Source organism: Tupaia chinensis, unplaced genomic scaffold (genome assembly GCF_000334495.1).
Source record: "Tupaia chinensis unplaced genomic scaffold, TupChi_1.0 Scaffold000256_1, whole genome shotgun sequence".
Taxonomy (NCBI): Eukaryota; Metazoa; Chordata; class Mammalia; order Scandentia; family Tupaiidae; genus Tupaia; species Tupaia belangeri.
Window position 1 is genome coordinate 2,704,726 of NW_006159736.1, and position 12,041 is coordinate 2,716,766.

At 37.7% G+C, this 12,041-nt stretch overlaps 2 pseudogenes; one reads left to right on the forward strand and one right to left on the reverse strand.

Moving 5' to 3' along the window:
• Positions 1-8,275: 8,275 nt before the first annotated feature.
• LOC102474359 (14-3-3 protein theta pseudogene) lies at positions 8,276-8,990 on the reverse strand (annotated as a pseudogene).
• A 2,473-nt stretch (positions 8,991-11,463) lies between these two features.
• On the forward strand, positions 11,464-11,823 carry LOC106734936 (40S ribosomal protein S20 pseudogene; annotated as a pseudogene).
• Positions 11,824-12,041: the final 218 nt, after the last annotated feature.

Sequence of the window (12,041 nt, forward strand, 5' to 3'; positions counted from 1 at the left end):
CACCACTAAAAAAAAAAACCCCCCCAAAAAAAAAAAAAAAAAAAAAAAAAAAGAAAAAGAAAAAGAAATGCACTGCTGAAATGTGGTATTGGTACTACTTTAACCCTCTTCATTTTCTGCCCAGTGAATTCTTCCAGATTCTGCATGTCACGAGCGCTATAGTGAGGGACAGAAGTCAATCAGTTCTGGGTCTGCTTAAAATAGCTACTGTTTTAGCAAATGCAGTCAACTTCTTATAGCAATAAGGACAAATGGATGTCCAGGAATAAGGAAGTCACAGTCATCCCGGCTCTGATTCTCTCTCTGTCTTTTTTCTCTATCTGTGCTTCATGCTGCAAGTTAACACTTTTCTACAGCTTATCTCTCAACACTTTTTCATCTCACAGCCTATGGCAGAGATTGCTAGTTATTCTCCAACATCTATTCTATTTATTCCTTTAACAATAAGCTTTTGTTTAGCTGAATGCATAGCCTCTAGCTAAAGATGACATTTTCTGGCCTCTCTTGCAGCTAGAGATGGCCACATGACCAAGTTCTGGTTTTATGTGAAGCATTATGATAACTCAAAGGGGCATCTTTCTTTCTCCATGCTCCTGTTAGAAACAAGGATATAATATTGTGCTATTTTGGATCATGCAACCCTAAGGGTAGGTAAACCATAAGATCAAAGAAGCCTAGATCCCTAGCAATGAGGAGTTGCCATATCAATCTGGGCTATTTATGTTTAGATTATTACCTGAGAGAGGAAAACAAGAACTCCTATGTTGTTTCAGACATCTTATTGTTGTCTTTAATACAGTGGTTGAATCTATGCTCTAAAAGATGAATTAATTGCTCTCAGTGGCATAGGCAGCTTTGTCCTCCTTCAGCCCTAAATAAATAAGATAAATACTAACCTTTGCTCAACTGATTCAGAGTTCTGGTTTTCTTTCCAAGTTCCAATGAGAAGTAATCTGATTGGCCAAGCTCAGGACAGTTATCTACCCTGGTCCAATCATCTATGACTGGGGGGAATGGAGGTGGGGTGAGAAAGGATAGGAGTTATATAATGCAGAGCGTTGACCTATCCAAAGATTATTGATGTTGCAGAATTATTGATAATCAGGTATAGATGTGATCATTATTGATATACCTGAAACTTTGTGATACAAAAAGAGTATCTAGAAAATAAGCTTTTGTTACTTAAAAAAAAGCTTCTAGCATATATTGGGGATCTATACAGATTCAAGCTATACCTCTAGAATCCTCTGCTTCATAAAACTGTCACCAAATAATATAAACATCCTACAGAAATAAAGATTCGAACCATTAAAACATACTTATGTTTATTTATTGAATTGACAGAGCCTAAAATGTATTCTTATTGATTTTTATAAATATTTCTAGCTTAAAATTTTATCTGAATTAACTAGATAATTCAATATATTCACATATTTCATACCCTGGGAAATTTAGATTACTCAAGATTTTGCTATTTGTGAATTTGTTGAGCTGTGACATTGTCAAAACCTTTATACTGAGCAGTTTTCACTTTTGCTCTCACAATTTCCTACTTATGTGTCATACTTGAGCTATGGATCAGTATCAGAGGACAAGGTGCGATTACTGGGACACAGTCTCTGAAATGTTCCTTGTCCTTAGCAATGAAGTCATTTTGTATATTAGCAGCTATTCATGTGTGTTCTTGCAAACCATTGGTACTCATAGATACTCTAGGATAAAAAAAGTTGCACTGTAAAATAAACTTGAAAAATATGCTGTAAGTTATATTTTCCTCCTGGAGAATCATAATTTTATGCATAATAATGGCCCTGAGGTGTCCTACCGAAACCTGTGGCATCTGTTAAGCGTTGTTAACAATTCACACTTTGGAAAATGTTATATATGAGTTAGCGACAGGAGAGGCAGATGCAATAATTAGGCTGTGCATAGAATCGTAAAAAACAGAGATGAAAGTAGCCTAAATAAAGATGAGGTTGATCCAGAAAGACAAAGTTTATATCCTTTTTTATTTAGGTTTTTGCCATAGGGTGTGTGTGCTCACCAGAGAGAGACAGAGGAAGAAAGTAAGAACTTCTCCCCCTGCCAAAATCCCTTCTCCATTTTCCTCTTGATATTTTTAACATAGACACATGCATACCTGGTGTAATTTCCAAGCTGCCAGGTCCAGGACTTGAACTGCAGTCAGCTATGTGGGCATTCAGTGCCTTAACCACCATGCCACCTGCCAACCCCACTATCTACTTGTCTAAATAGAGCAGAAAAAGTGTAAAGAGTCACGTTTATTCATGCATACCATTAGGATGGTGGCAATGCCTAAAAACACAGGTGTTGCATAATATTTTTTCACATAAAGTATACTTTTATATGTATTGGGTCATCAGGAAAGTCATGAGGAATTTTTCTATAGAAAAATATATCATAACCTTCCCAACGACCTAATATATAAACTTTTATTTCATTCTTATATTAACCTCATAGTATGAAATGCTGTTCTATTTCATTTGTTTAGTTGTTTGTGTGTGTGTGCTTGCTTGCTTGCTTGCTAGCTAGAGAGAGTATGCACCGGCCATAGAGAGAGGGAAAGCAGCCCCTAATGGGATCTGGTCGTGTCCCAATTCCTTCTCCTTTATTTCTACACCCTGTTGAGATTTTGGGCATGCACACACATGCACCCACTGTGTTTTTCAAGCTGCTAGAAATAGGATTCAAACTACAATCAGTCATGTGGGATCTGACTCTTGAAACCACTAGGTTACAGGGCCGACACTTATTCTAATTTCTAAATGAGAAAGCAGAATGTTAGAGTGGTTAGGGATTGCACCTAGGACATGAGGACATGCAGCGAGGAAAAGACGAAGGCGAGATTGCTCTGCTAAGGAAGGGCTGCTTGTTGAGACATGCTATGTAACAGACCAGTGATCATTAAAACGCTGTTGGTAGAAAAACCCATTTAGCATGGATCTCATGGTTTGATGAACCTATTTGCCTCCAAGAGTGTTTTTAAAAGTTATTTTTTCACATTTATTTCTTACTAACTTGCTATGAAACATACTTCGAACATAACTGCTCTGGATTGTTGATTTCTTACTGGCCAAAGAGAAGAAATATCATGACTCGGGCCATCACATAAATTATGGCCTGTTAGGCTCTATTAAGTAGAAATCTAGAGAATTCCTAGAACTGGATTAAGGGCTACCTTTGTGGTTTACATAAATAACACTATTGCTAAGTATTTTGTATCAGTGTAATCTCCTGCCCCACTGCAATTTGCCCAAATTATTTGGGTGTGCCTTGGCTCATAGAGGTTTCTCTCTTACACGTGCTTTCTAAGAATTGAGCCAGGTCACTTCTTGCCACAGGCTGCTTCAACTTTACTATTTGGAGTCTTATCTGCCTTCTGAAAAATAAATGAGGAGTCTGGGCCAAACATTAAAAATGACTACTCCAAATGAAAACGAACTGCTAACCACACCCAGATGTAAATGCAGGGAATGCTTCTTACCTGATGCCACTTCACTGCAGCGGTGGGCCAAGGAGGAAAATGTTTCCGGTCCTTCTGAGTCCAGTCAAAAGCCAAGGGTCCTTTGCTAGGGAGGTCCTGATTCTTTTGATTGTCATTTTAATTAGAACAGTCTCCAACCAGGCTATAGAAAATCTTTATAAACACCTTCAAGGAGAATTCCAGGAAGGTGTGCCTCAGAGCACACTGGAAAAACGCCAAGACACAAAGGCATAGGAGTAATGGTCTTCACCCTGAAAGCATTTGGGAGAGGGGAAAATTCATATCATCTCTCTCTCTCTCTCTCTCTCTCTGTTTTTTTGTTTTTTTTTTTTAAACTTCCCTCTAATTCGTTTATTCTGAGGGACTAACTGAAGACTTACATGTCTGGTCTCTTAAAAATTTTGAGATAAAAACCCATAGGCCCACCATTTCTTTCTAGCTTTTCTCTCTCACTTGTATGGCACTATATGAAGTCCTCAGCTTCTGTTAGCATCAGTTTTCTCACACCTACAATGAACAGATTGGGACAGAAAGTCATTAATGTCCTCCTGATCCTAAAATTTTAGTGTAGTTCTTGGCTTATGGTAATCATATGATAAATTAGTGTTGAAAAATTCCAAAGACCCAGTCACCTATTTTGGCCCCCACCAAATATAATACTTCTGATGTTCAACAAACTCAAGCAAATTGCCCTTTCTAAGGCTCAGTGACTGTATACATAAAAAGACGCCCACCTCACTAGGTTAACAGAAGGTGAGATGACTTTCAGCGCCGTGTTTTTTATAGAGCAAGCCTGCTACAGATAGTTACAAATATCATCATTTTAAAAGGTGTTTATAGGAAATAAGTGTCAATAACTAATATTCTACCGGGATTTGCATAGAGGAATGCTCTTTTTTTTTTCTTTTACAATTGTCAGAGGGTACATGTGCTCACCAGAAAGAGGCAGAGAGACAGAGAAAGAGACAGTGAGAGGGCGAATGCACTCCACAATGGGGCATGGTCATTCCACAGTTCCTTCTCCTCCATTTCTTCCTCCATCCTGTCGGGATTTGGGGCACTCACGCACATGCCGTGGTTAGCCATGTGGGATCTAGCTAACCTTAACCATTAGGCTATAGAGGTGTCCCCATAACAGTTCCTTTTATGATTCTCTGTAGGGGTGCTTGTCTGGCATCCATCACACTGGAGAGTGTGTTCAACATCAGAAAGTTCTGATATCTCCATACTTCTAGTTCCTAGAAAATCACTTGCCTCATTACGAACTCTTCCAAGTTCCTCGTCGCCACTGCACCGTCTCTGCCTCACCCTCATCTAGCCAACTCTGGATGAAGTGCACCCCACTCTTCTCAGCTTTGTATCTTGCCCATCCTCGATGAAGTCGCTTTTACACTGTCTTGGCCCTGTCACTATTCTCAGACTCTCCCATGGAATGTGAGCTCTTGAACATCTTGGTTTTGTCTTGTTAAACAGGTCAATTAAATATTCACTGCTGTTCCTGATTTTAACAAAACATGGTCCCAGACAGATGTTTCAAAATGCAAAGATGGTCAGGTCTCAGCTCTTTTCTGTTAGAGAAGTTCCAGGGTATGGATCATCTAAAGATCATGTTGTGGACTCTATAGGACCTATTCTTGCTTGAGACTTTGAAAATGGCTGCTGTTTAGGGAATTCAAAAGATGAAACCACATTTTAAAAAATCTGATTCATAAAAACATAGGTTTTCCATTTCACTATACTTTTCTACACCTTTTACTGGATATGGCACAGCAGTAGTTTCCTCTAACTAATGCAGTCTGTCAATTCTTCCCTTTCTGTTAAGGAAATCGAGTTTGGATAAACACTTGAGCTTTAAAGGCTTGTCTCTTGTGCTGTAAAGTGATATACAGAAAAATCTAGAAGTTGGCAAGGTAATCACTTGGGTAAAACGTAAATTGATTTTGTACCACTTGTAAATAGACAAGACTGAATGTCCTCAGCTGCCAAAAGTAGCTGAGGGCAAAATGAAAGACTCTTTGCTTCAAAATATGAAGTCTCTCTTCCCTTTGGTAAAAAGAAGAAATTTCACCTATTTATAAGTCTGCTTCTTACTGTTGTTAAGTCTGATGCTTTCTGAGAATAAACACCATCTTTATTTGCTTAAAATCACCCCAAAATTCTTTTAATTTCTGTGTCTAAAAAGTTTCCATTCTTTGGAGATTACATTATGAAGTAAATTTACTTGAAGGTGAATTCCAGAAGAATATGTCATGGCATGGCTCATCTTCAATGTACTAAATAACTTGAAGGAATCTTACCTTTCCTAATATCTTATATTCAGATGTTATTGTCTATATATATAAATAGAGTTTAGCAAAACTACTGATGTAGTTAAGAACACGTTTATTTAATCAAAGGTAAAATTTAATTCAAACTACAAGTTCGTGTAGCAATCTGAATGGTATCGTGAATTTAAAAATAGGAATAGAAATCTTGTCAAAGAACAATGATTTCATTCATTTACTCTTTGTGAAGTAGCTATTTCATGTTCTGCATTGTGCTGTGTTCATCATAGATGATTCTTTCATATTTAAATTCTTGCAAAAATATATATTGAATATAGATGTTCCAGGCATAATTTTAGATGCTGGTGATGAACAAGTAGCATGCGATCCCTTCCATTAAACAGCTTACATTATGTGGTGACGGAAGATGCGAAATATAGCCATATAAGAAACATGATGTTCATATTAGATCTTCAAAAAGTAATACTCAGACAAACAATTTTTCAACAAAAATTATGAAAGCAGAAGTCAATGGAATGATATTTTTAAAGTGCTAAAAGAAAAAATAATCCTCTTAATCCAGAATTCTATATCCTAAAAATAAAACCTTTAAAAATGTATAAGAAACTTAAGCCATTTTTCATCAATTAAAAAAAAAATAAAACTGATAGAATTTACCAGCTCCAGACTAGCTCTTCCAGAAATACTGAAGGGAATACTGTTTCAAGAAAATGAAAGACAGGTAACTAGAAATAAGAGAACACAAAGCAACTAAGAAAATGACTAACAAAATGGCAAGAATGAGTCCTCAAATATCAGTAATAACGTTGACTGTTAATGGATTAAATTCTCCTATGAAAGGACACAGACTGGCTAAATGAATTAAAAACAGGAGCCCTTCTGTGCTGCTTACAAGAAGTGCACCTCACTTCATAAAGATACACATGGACTGAAAGTGCAGGCTGGTAAATGATATTCTGTGCAAACAAAAAACAAAGATGGAGTTGTGATATGGATATCAGACAAAATAGACTTCAAGACAAAAGCTGTAAGAAGTGATCAAGAAGGACACGAGAACTAAAAGGACTAATTCAAGAAGGTATAACTTATGAATATTAATATTTACTTACCCATCACTGGAGTATCCAAATACATAAAAAAGACTGTTAGATCTAAAGGGAGAGACTGACTGAAACATAGTAATCGTTGGGGATATTTTTTGTTTCTTTGTAAAATGTAATTTTATTTTATATGACTCTCCTGTTACATAGGGCATAGCAGCACTTCACAAGGCTTTTGTTGGGACTGAGGTCAAAGATTAGCAACACTAAATAGTGGGTCATCTCTGCAATTGCTAGACAACCTGGACACCCTCATATGAGTACGTGAATCTGCCTAGAAAAGTATTAAAGTTTTAGACTTTTACATGTATACCTTAATTTGTTTCCCCTTTCTAGTGTAGTAAGAAATGATATGCACTTTAATTTGCCAAATGCAATGCTTATATTCTGTCAGCAACATGTTACTTCTATTACAGAGTACAGGGTATACCAGAGGCAGGAGGTATAAGTTATTATCATTTTTTGTGACATTTGTTTGCTACAGGGTTGTGTGCATTCACCAGACAGAGACAGAACACGAGAAATCATTCCCTGTGGGAATGGCCATGCCACAATTCCTTTGTTCTTCTCCTGGGATCTTGGGCATGCCTGCACATATACTTGGCGTGAGTTTGAAGCCACTGTGTCCAGGACTTGAGCCACATTCAGCCATGTGGGAGTCCAGCAGCATAACAGCTACACCATCTGCTGGCCCCTGTAAGTGAATTTTTGTTGGGAAGGGAAGTTGTCAATTTAAATAGCACCAAATGAACAGTGAATAAAGAAACTCCCTTTTGTCATAATACATATGACCTGCATAGTATATGATACAGGACTTATTTCAATATGTGATCCCCAGTCCAGAAATGTCAAATGCTTTTCCACTCAATCTAATACTTCCGGATTCCTACTAAAAATTAATCCATTAAGAGCATGTAAAAGTTTCTTACCAAAAGGAAACCCCCAAAGAAGAGTAAGGGAAGGAATATAGAAATTGAGAATTTATGTAGAACATTCCTTAAATTTCACATCTTCACAGTAATATAAAACACAGATTTTCATATTTTCACAGCAATACAAAACACAGTCAGAATTTCCAGAAATGGTTCAGATTGCTTAAATACCAAATACATTTTACTATTCTACATAAGTCTTTGGAATTTGCTTATGATTATATGAAATGAAATAACTAACACTTTCCTACAGCAATAACTATACTCCAGGAAGGCCAAGACAAACAGAAATCAAGGAATGGAGTTTCCCAAAGCTATGGTACGAAAAGACTAGAATAGCTGATTCCGTACACATGACTGGGTTTCTTTCTATAAAGGAAATCTGTGCAGAATGGTAATGGAGAAGTGTAAAAACATTTCTTAAAGGGACAGAGAATGAAACCCTGTATACATCTAGTTTTCTGTCCCTTCTGCTGCATCACATTCTTCTCCTGAAATGTCTGATGTCCATAATGTTGTCTAATCGACTGCATGATGAGGGCACTATCTTTGTGTGAGACTCTATTCAGTGTATCAAGTTCCACAATGTCTTCATCAAAAGCAATTTTAGCCAATGTACAGGCAAACCCTGGGTTATTAAGGATCTCAAAGTAAAACAAAACAAAACAAACAAACAAAAAACCAACCAGAAAAGTTCAGAGCCAGCCCCAGACAGACTGGTTATGTGAATTGCATCTTGTTCTTGCTCAAAGCAAATGCCTCTTAAATTATCTGTTGTTTTTGATCATCAATACATGAAACTATGGCAAGGTACCAGAAGTAATCTTTCATTTTCAGATAGAAGACATTACTCCCTGGATTAGTTAATCCGACAGTTCCAGGACCCTGGTGCAGATGGACCTCAGCTCTGACTCTACTCTCTCCCAATAGTCAGCTGTAACTTCTTGTGGGAGGTGTTGGTCTTTTGCTCAATGCTTGAGATGACCTTCCAGGTGGACCTATGGCCCATAACCACATTCGTATAGGTCACCAACAGCAGGTTGCACTTCTCATTTAACAGCTTGACACCCTGCTTGGAAACAGCTTTCATGTAGGTGGCCACGTTGTCATAGAGCTCAGCCTGCTTGGCCAGGTTGGCCTTCTCAGCTCTATCTTTTTCATGGTGCATGGTCTGGAGTCAGTGCCAAGGGTGGAGCAATTGAGGCCAGCACCCAACTGGGGTGGGAGAAGTCCCCCTGGTGAGTGTCACATCTCCTTCATTGGGGATTTAAAAAAAATAATAATAATTTTTATTTATTTTTTGGCCATAGGGCACATGCACTTACCAGAGAGAGTGATAAATCACCTCATAGGGGAGATGGTCATATCGTAATCCCTTCTCTACTCTCCTCTCTCCTCTCAGGATTTTGGGCATGCAAGTACACATGCCTAGCATGCTTTTTCAAGCCTCCATGTCCAGGACTCAAACCACAGTCAGTCATGTGGGAGTCCAATGTCTTAACCACCATCCCACTTGATGGCCCCTCATTGGGGATCTTAACACCATAGGGTCATCTCTGGACAGATCATCTGGGTCAAAAATAAAAGATACAGGACCTAAAGGATATAATAAACCAAATGGACTTGGCAGCTATCTATAGAATATTTTACCCAACAACAACAAAATACATATTTTTCTCACCCCTACATGGAATATTTTCAAAGCTCAACCACATTGATGGGGAAAAAATAAACTTACAAATTCAAAAGCTGTAGAAATTATATCCCAGGGACCAGCAGCGTAATGTCTATGTCGCTGGACTCCCATGTAGTCGACCACGGTTCGTGTCCCGGACCTGGTGGCTTAAAACTCATGCCGGGCGTGTGTGTGTGTGTGTGTGCCCAAGATCCCAAGAGGAGAACGGAGGAGAAGGGATTGCAGCGTGGTCATCCCCCCTGGGGTGGGGGTGTGATTTCTTGCTTTCTGTCTCTCTGTCTCTGTCTGTCTGGTGAGCGCACGTGCTCTATAGCAAAAACCTCTCCAAAAAAAAAAAGAAGAAGAAAAGAAATTATATCCCACATCTTTTCCAACCATGAAGGAATTAAACTTGAAATCAACTACAGAGAGAGCTATCAAAAATACACATACGCATGGAAACTAAACATTCTTGAATGACTTTACAACTACTGAAGAAATTAAGACTGAAATCAAAAGATTCATTGATGGGACCAGCAGATGGCATAATGATTACATCACTGGACTCTCACATAGTCAACCACGGTTTGAGTCTCAGACCCAGTGTTTTAAAACACGCTGAGCACATATGCGTACATGCCCAAAATCCCAAGAGGAAAATGGAGGAGAAGGGATTGCAATGTAGCCATCCCCCCGGGAGGCGATTTCTCATTTACTGTCTCTCTGGTGAGTGCATGTGTCCTATAGCAAAAATCTCTCCCACAAAAAAAAGAAAATTTCATTGAAACCAGCGATAATAAATATATGAGTTTTCAGAACCTATGGGAAATAGAATAAGCAGTCATGAGAGGGAAGTTAATAGCAATTAGTGCTGACAAGAAAACATAGAATAGTGGCAAATAGCTTAACAACACATCTCAAGGAAATGGAAAAATAACAATAACTCCCACCCTCGCAAAAAAAAAATACCCAGAGAAAAGAAATAATAAAATTTGGAGCAGAAATAAGTGAAACAGAGAATAAAAGAACTATACAAAAATAAATGAAACCAAAGTTGATTCTTTAAGAGGATAAGCAAAATTGACACATTGTTAGCTAGACTAATCAAGAAGAACACAGAAATGAACCTGATAAATAAAACAGCAATGACATAGGCACTATTATAACAGATATGACAGAAAGAAAAGATCAGGAGAGAATGCTAATAGTATATGCCAACAAATGAAACCTAGATGAGATGGACAAATTTCTGTACCCATGTAATTTACAAAGATTGAACCAGGAGGAAATAGAAAGCCTGAATATACCAATAACAAGCAATGAAATTAAATCAGTAATAAATAATCTCCCATGGCTGGCAGGTGGTTTGGTGCTTAAGGGTGCTGGACTTCTACATGGCTGAGTTGCTTTCTCACTTTCCCTCTCTCTTGCTCGTGCTCTGTCCTTCTCTGGTCAAATTCAAAGAAATAAAGTTAAATAAAATAATTATTTAAAAATAAAATAGTCTCCTAACAACAACAAAAAGCCCAGGTCCTAATGATTTCACTTCTGAATTCTACAAAACCTTTAAAGAAGTGTTATCCCCAATTCTCCTCAAACTATTTCCAAGATCCACAAATAAGCTCCTAGAAGTGATACAACAGTAACATTGTATGATACAAAATCAATATAAAAAATCTATAGTGTTTTTATATACCAACAATGACCAGACCAAAGTAGAAATGAAGAAAGCAATCCCATTTACAATAGTCTCTCTCTCTCTCTCTCTCTCACACACACACACACACACACACGTATGTACAAATAAACCTAAGGAATGAAAAATCTATACAAGAAAAATTATAAACTGAAGAAAGAAATTGAAGCAGACTCAGGTGGTGTGGAGCTCTAGAAGCCCGCCTGCTCCTGATTCACCGCTGTTTGCTCTTGCTGAGGAGTGAGTTGGTCAGGAAGCTACGCCACAGCCATGGCTTTTAATGATATTGGTAAAACACCAGTGGAGCCAGAGGTAACCATTCACCACCTTAGAATTACTTTAACCAGCCACAACGTGAAGTCCCTGGAGAAAGTGTGTGCTGACTTAATCAGAGGTGCAAAGGAAAAGAATCTCAAGGTGAAAGGACCAGTTCAGATACCTACCAAGACTTTGAGAATCACTACAAGAAAAACACCTTGTGGCAAAGGTTCTAAGACTTGGGATCATTTCCAGATGAGAATTCACAAGCAACTCATTGATTTGAACAGTCCTTCTGAGATTGTTAAACAGATTACTTCCATCAGTATCAAACCAGGAGTTGAGGTTGAAGTCACCATTGCAGATGCCTAAGTCAACTATTTTAATAAATTGATTATCATCTGTTAAAAAAATAAACAAAAGCGTAAAGACATCCCATGTTCTTTGATAGGAAGAATTAATATAATAAAAATGTCAATTCTACCTAACTTAACTTACAAATTTAATGTAATTTTGATCAAACTATCAGAGATATTCTTCACAGAAATAGAAAAAACAATCATACAATTTTTCTGGAATTATAAAATGTC